Raw genomic sequence first — 6,064 nt, 5'->3', positions numbered from 1 at the left:
CATTGATTTTATTGAACAATCTTGTAGAAGTCCATCTCGGAGCGTTTCAAGAATTCTTATTCTAGATAATTTGTAGTCGAAATCAACACTGCCGATACTCTCACTTGACTCTCATTTGGAAAAATCTTATTTTGAGAAAATGACGACTATTAACTAATGCAAGGATAGACGTGACTTTTTTGCTCCTGTCAAATATTATACAGTCACGAATCCTCATCACCGGAAATCTTATTGTCGGGATCCCTTATTGCCGGGCTATCCGCGATTTGGGATTTTCACTAATAGGGGTTGTGGTGGATTATCTCATTTGTTTCAATATCTAAAGATATACAGTAGGGTGTTTCATTTTGAAAAAAGTGATGAATTTTTGATAGGCCACCCTCCAGTTCGATTCATAGCCCCAAAATATGAACCTGTGCAAAAAATGGTAAAGATTGATGAAGGTTTAGAGGTCGCGCCAATGATTTGGATTTTGTATGGAGATTTTGGTGAATTAGTATGGGAAATTATTGATTTTCGTTTACATTGCTCTAACTTTGGTTGTAGTTGTCCAAACGTTGAAAAAAAAAATATGTGGTTGTCATGACAATGATCAACAAGCCTGTTGTTGTTGCGATGAAATTGGCGTTGTTGCCTTGTACATATTCATCTGTCAATTTACCCTATTTTGCCATTTTTTCACATTTTTATAATTCTTGATACGCTGCAAAACTGAGCGTAGCAACTGTAGGCTTTTTGTTTATTGCCATAGCAATAACATACTAAATTTTTTCGACATTTGGACAAGTAGAAGCAAAGTTATAGCGATATAAGCGATTTTTTAAATTCTTCCATAGTAATTCCCATACAAATTTCAAATCATTGGCGCGACCTCTAAACCTTCATCAATCTTTACCAATTTTTGCACAGGTTCATATTTTGGGGCTATGAATCGAACTGGAGGGTAGCCCATCAGAAATTCATCACTTTTTTCAGAATGAAGCACCCTAATATACAGTCTTCAACAAAGTTGTTGTTCTGGGTTAGACCAACAAACCTGTGTCATTGAATTCAGGTTTAATTCGGAACTACGCCGCTATAGACGCTTCACTTTTATGTTACTTATGACGGGTGCTATATTATAACTTCGGTCCAAAATAGAATATTTCATGATCCTGGCCATACAGAAAGTTGGTGTCTCCAGTAAAGTTGTTCAAGTGACCAAGTCAGCCCATATTAGTTCAGAACTATCTAACTACACAGCACTACTGTGTGCACATGAGCTTCCTGTATAAGCTGTATCTTCCTGTATAAGCAAGTCCTTTTGGATGATGTTCATATTAGTTCAGAACACTCTCACTACGCGGCGCTAGTGTGCAAGTAAACTTCTTGTATAAACTATATCTCGAGAACCTGGCCATATAGAAAATTTGCTGTCTTGAGCAAAGTTGTGCAGGTGAGCAAGTTCTTTCGGATGGTGGTCATATTATTTCAGAACTCTCTCACTACGCAGCGTTAATTTGCACATGAACTTCCTTATTATAGAACAGGAACCGGAAAAGGGATGACGTTTAGAGGCCGAAAATTGATTTTGGACGGCATTTTGAAATTCAAGGCGGTGGTCATCGGTTCATGAAAAACTGTCAAATATCCCACAATATGGGTTTTTCCGAAAAGGGGACGACGTGTAGAGGCCGGAAATCGATGCCAGACTATATTTTGGAATCCAAGATGGTGGCCATAGGTTCCAGAAAAACTGTCGAATACTCTACAATATGGGTATTTTCAGATAGGGGACGGCGTGTAGAGGCCATAAATCGTTTCCTGACGTCCTTTTGGAATCCAAGATGGTGGCCATCGGTTCAAGAAAAACTGTCAAATAACCTACAATATGGGTATTTCTGGGTAGGGGATGCCGGAAATCGATGCAAGACGGAATTTTGGAATCCAATATGGCGGCCACCGGTTCAAGAAAAACTGTCAAATACCCTACAATATGGGTATTTCCGAGAAAGGGACGATCTGTTGAGGCCAGAAATCGTTGCCAGCTGGCATTTTAGAATGCAAGATGACGATCATCGGTTCAATAAAAACTATCAAATACCCTACAATATGGGTATTTTCGGATAGGGGAACGCATGTAGTGGCCGAAAAACGATGCCAGACGTCATTTTGGAATCCATGATGGTCATCGGTTCAAGCATTTTTTTGATAAATTTACACATACATTTTTTTCTAATTCCAGCCGTTCTCAAGTTAATGCGAATTAAAAATTACAATGAATTTTCAAGATTTTAGACCATTTTCAAATGTTAGTCACAATGTCCAGCAAGAAAATGTGTATTCCGTGATTTTATATTTAATAACCAACAATTCATTCTAAGCATGAATTGTTTGAAATTTAATTAAATTGCGAAAAACAAGAAAAGTTTAAAAAATTATAGAATTGTTTTTTAAGCAAGTTACCAGATAACACTCTTTGATCATGAGCATGATGAACAAGATAGACCGCCCGTATATGCAACTCCGTTATTGCCAGATCAGCTGTAATTACACAGAGAAGTAATAAACGTTGCTTGGGACTAGCATTCATCCTCAATGTGCAGATACCAGCGCCGGTCACTTCCAAATGCTGGTCAAGAAAGGAATTTGCAGAAATATGTTGACGCAATACTCGCTTTAATGAAAGCGGAGAACATCTCTGCACTTCCACGAGAAATCAATGGGATGCTGTATTTATGTCTTAACGATTTAATAGCGTGAAGTAGCTTGGGTTTGAACACACGGTTTTATGTTCATCAAGCAAAATAGGTTGCCACTTTGCCACCGAGCTCCTTATATCACAAAACAATTACGATCAAGTTTCCGTTCAATTTGATGCGACTATGTTTCGATCACGGCGACGACCTCACCGACCACGGCAACAATTGCTTTTGAGAAGAATTTGATTTGGATTTCCAATCAACAAGTCTTTCCAAAATCTCAAATATTACTTCTTTTACGTATCCGTCCTTTTAAGCGAATTTCATTACGCTTAGACGTGTAAGGTGTTTGGGTTCTAACCCCCGATCTTCTAATCAGTAAGCAAAACGGTCGCTATAAGGCCACCGTGCCCATTACATCACAACAAGCTACGACCGACAATCGTTTATTATCGGTTACAAGAAGCTTTTACAATGAAATGAAATCCCCAAAAGTAGTAAACAATGTCTTCCGAACCGGATCAAGTTTACGTCACATTCATCTAAATATACGTACCTTTTACTTTTCTGAATCGTTCCACCGATTTCAAGTATTAACGATTTTTTACAATAGTGGCCTGGATAGATCATTCAGTAATGTAACGAGCCTTGGGTTCTAACTTATGATCTTCTACTCAGTAAACAAAAACGGTTGCTCTATAGCTACCGTGCCCCTTACATTAAAGGGTGGAACGGTCAAAAATTGATCAATCATGATTAAGCGCACACTGATTATGTTATTGTATAAATGATCAAACTTTATTTCAATGATTACAAAATACAGGAATATTATTTGATTAGGCTTCCGATTTTCCAAATGCGAACTGTCGGGCTTTACGTTTCACGCCTTCCATCAGATTTTGTACCGCTGTTGTATCAACCTTATTTGATGCTGAACGTCAATTTACTTTGAACTTTTTCTCATTTACAACTGTTTTCTGTTTTAAAATATTATTGAATTGGGTGCAGCTCCGGTGAGTTTGGAGGGTTTTTGTCCTGGGTTCGACTTGGACGTTGTTAACGGTATACCGTTCCTGAGCCATTTTCCCGTAGTGACATAGTTACGTACAGCCTTCATGGTCAGACACTGAATCGGGAGACTACAGTCAAAGACTTAGGAGTCATGTTAGATTGTCAACTAACCTTCAAGGAGCATGTGTCATATGTCGCCAGTAAAGCATCTTCTCAGCTTGGGTTTATTTTTCGCTTTGCTAAAGATTTCAGAGACACTTCGTGCTTGAAAACGCTTTATTGTTCACTAGTCCGTTCGACACTGGAATACTGTTCAGTAGTTTGGGCGCCGTTTTACAACAATGCCACGAATCGACTTAAGTCTATTCAGAGGAGATTTGTTCGCTATGCTCTTCGTTGGCTACCCTGGAGAAACCCTGTAAACCTCCCTAATTATTAAAGTCGTTGTAACTTGCTGAGCCTACAACTTCTCAGTGCTCGCCGTGACGTCGCTAAGGCTGTCTTCATCGCCGATCTCCTGCGTTCGGACATTGACTGTTGTCCACTTTTGCAACAGCTTAACATTAATATAAGACGAGTCAATTTGCGAACCCACTCTCTCTTTACGATCCCGACTTCTCGCACAAACTATGGTGCAAACGAATCAATTACTAGCATGTGTAAAATTTTCAATAAATGTTATAACTTTTTTGACTTCAATGCTTCCCGTGCTAGCCTTAAGTATTTATTTTATAATGTTTTATCATCCTGATTAAGTAAAGATAAATGTTTCCTGATTAAGTTTAAGTATATATGTATCTGTAGGATTTTATGTTATCTGTTGATACAAAAAGAAGAGGTTTTCCGCCCACTTGAGAAGGAGCAAGTTTGGTCCTTCTGAAGTGGGGTTTTCCCTCTCAAATAAATAAATAAATAAATAAACCGTACCGTTCGGTAGCCGTGTAAACTTTTAACCTGGGAGCTGCTTGAAATTTGCCCTGACGTATACTTCATTGTTCATTCCCAAGTAACAATTAGGGTTTTATGAGGGTTCTGCAGACTATGAATTAGAATTGTAGCATGCCCTAAAGCCGTGAGAAAACTTGCAATGTTAATTGGGTTAAAACGCAATCAAATTTCTGATGCAATCAATCTGCGTGTGAATAATTTGGATTTCACTTATGCGCCAGCAAAATTTTTTATACGCTGTTCCTCATGCTTCGACGCTATTTTGAAAACTGAGTGGAAAATGGCAAAAACAAAATAGAAGCAACAGTCCATACGCACAGAGCGGTGTTCAAGTTTTTTAAATGCACGGTTGAAAAAAAAACTCCAAATTTGAGTCGACCCATTTTCGACTGTTCCACCGTTAAGCGCATAGCTAATACGAACTACACCTGAATATCTTCCAAGATTTATGAACTTGTATGTATTTCCTATAACTCATACATTGTTCTCTGAACATCTACAATGTTCCCTGCACTTCTTCTAGTCCTTTTTTTTTTGTTTCAAGCTTTATTAATTTGACCAAGATCTCAGAGCATCCATGATAAATTCCAAACTTCCGGAAACACCCTTAACCTTACTAGGAATTTCAATGCACATATTGGTGAAACAAAGTTCCCTTAACTTCCAGCATGTTCCCAAAAATCTTCTAAAGTTATTAGAAGTTTGCTGATCTCATGGCATAGCATTAAGGACACTTCTTAACTCCTACAAAGCTCACTGAGGCTGTGCGATGTTCCCTGCTTTGAATTTCTACTAAAATTGCTTAACTTCTACAAAGATCGCAGAAGAGAGGAACAACGCAATAGTTGAGTAAAGAAGAGTTGAATTATAACACACATGTATGTGGTTTCGGCAACTTGGGGATTTAGGTAGCGATAAACATCACTAGAACTTTTCCACAGCCGCTGACAGTAGATTTGTTTTCTTTGATTTGTTTTCCGCACTGAGCACCAATGCTACCGACGCCAGGGAGGCAGCTCCCATATCTGGACCTTTTCCCTATCGACCCATCACAACTCATAGACAGGGGACCAACGGCTTTACTTACCACCTTCTGAAGTAAAGTGTGATCAGAGATTTTATGCCTCAGAAAATACTGACGGTGCCGACTGGAATTGAACCCAGGCGCTTTGGGGTGAGTAGCAATTACACTTACCACTACACCACCGGCGCCGCTTTACCCGCAGACAGTTTATGAGCAAGTCAAACGCGCACTCTTTTGCCTGTGGATTTGAAGAAATGCTTCAAATCCCCTCATTCAAATAATTATGAGTTAGGTAAAGGAGTGTGCATTTGACTAATACAGTCGCATTAATAGTCCTTCGCTAGATTTCAACTTCTATTCATTTTTCACACTATCGTACTCTAGCGGGACTATCAACCTA

Source organism: Ochlerotatus camptorhynchus, unplaced genomic scaffold (assembly GCF_037179485.1).
Source record: "Ochlerotatus camptorhynchus isolate MF236.1 unplaced genomic scaffold, CSIRO-AGI_Acam_v1.1 ptg000007l, whole genome shotgun sequence".
Taxonomy (NCBI): Eukaryota; Metazoa; Arthropoda; class Insecta; order Diptera; family Culicidae; genus Ochlerotatus; species Ochlerotatus camptorhynchus.
The sequence above is the reverse complement of the archived record's forward strand: the minus strand, read 5'-3'. Positions refer to the sequence as shown.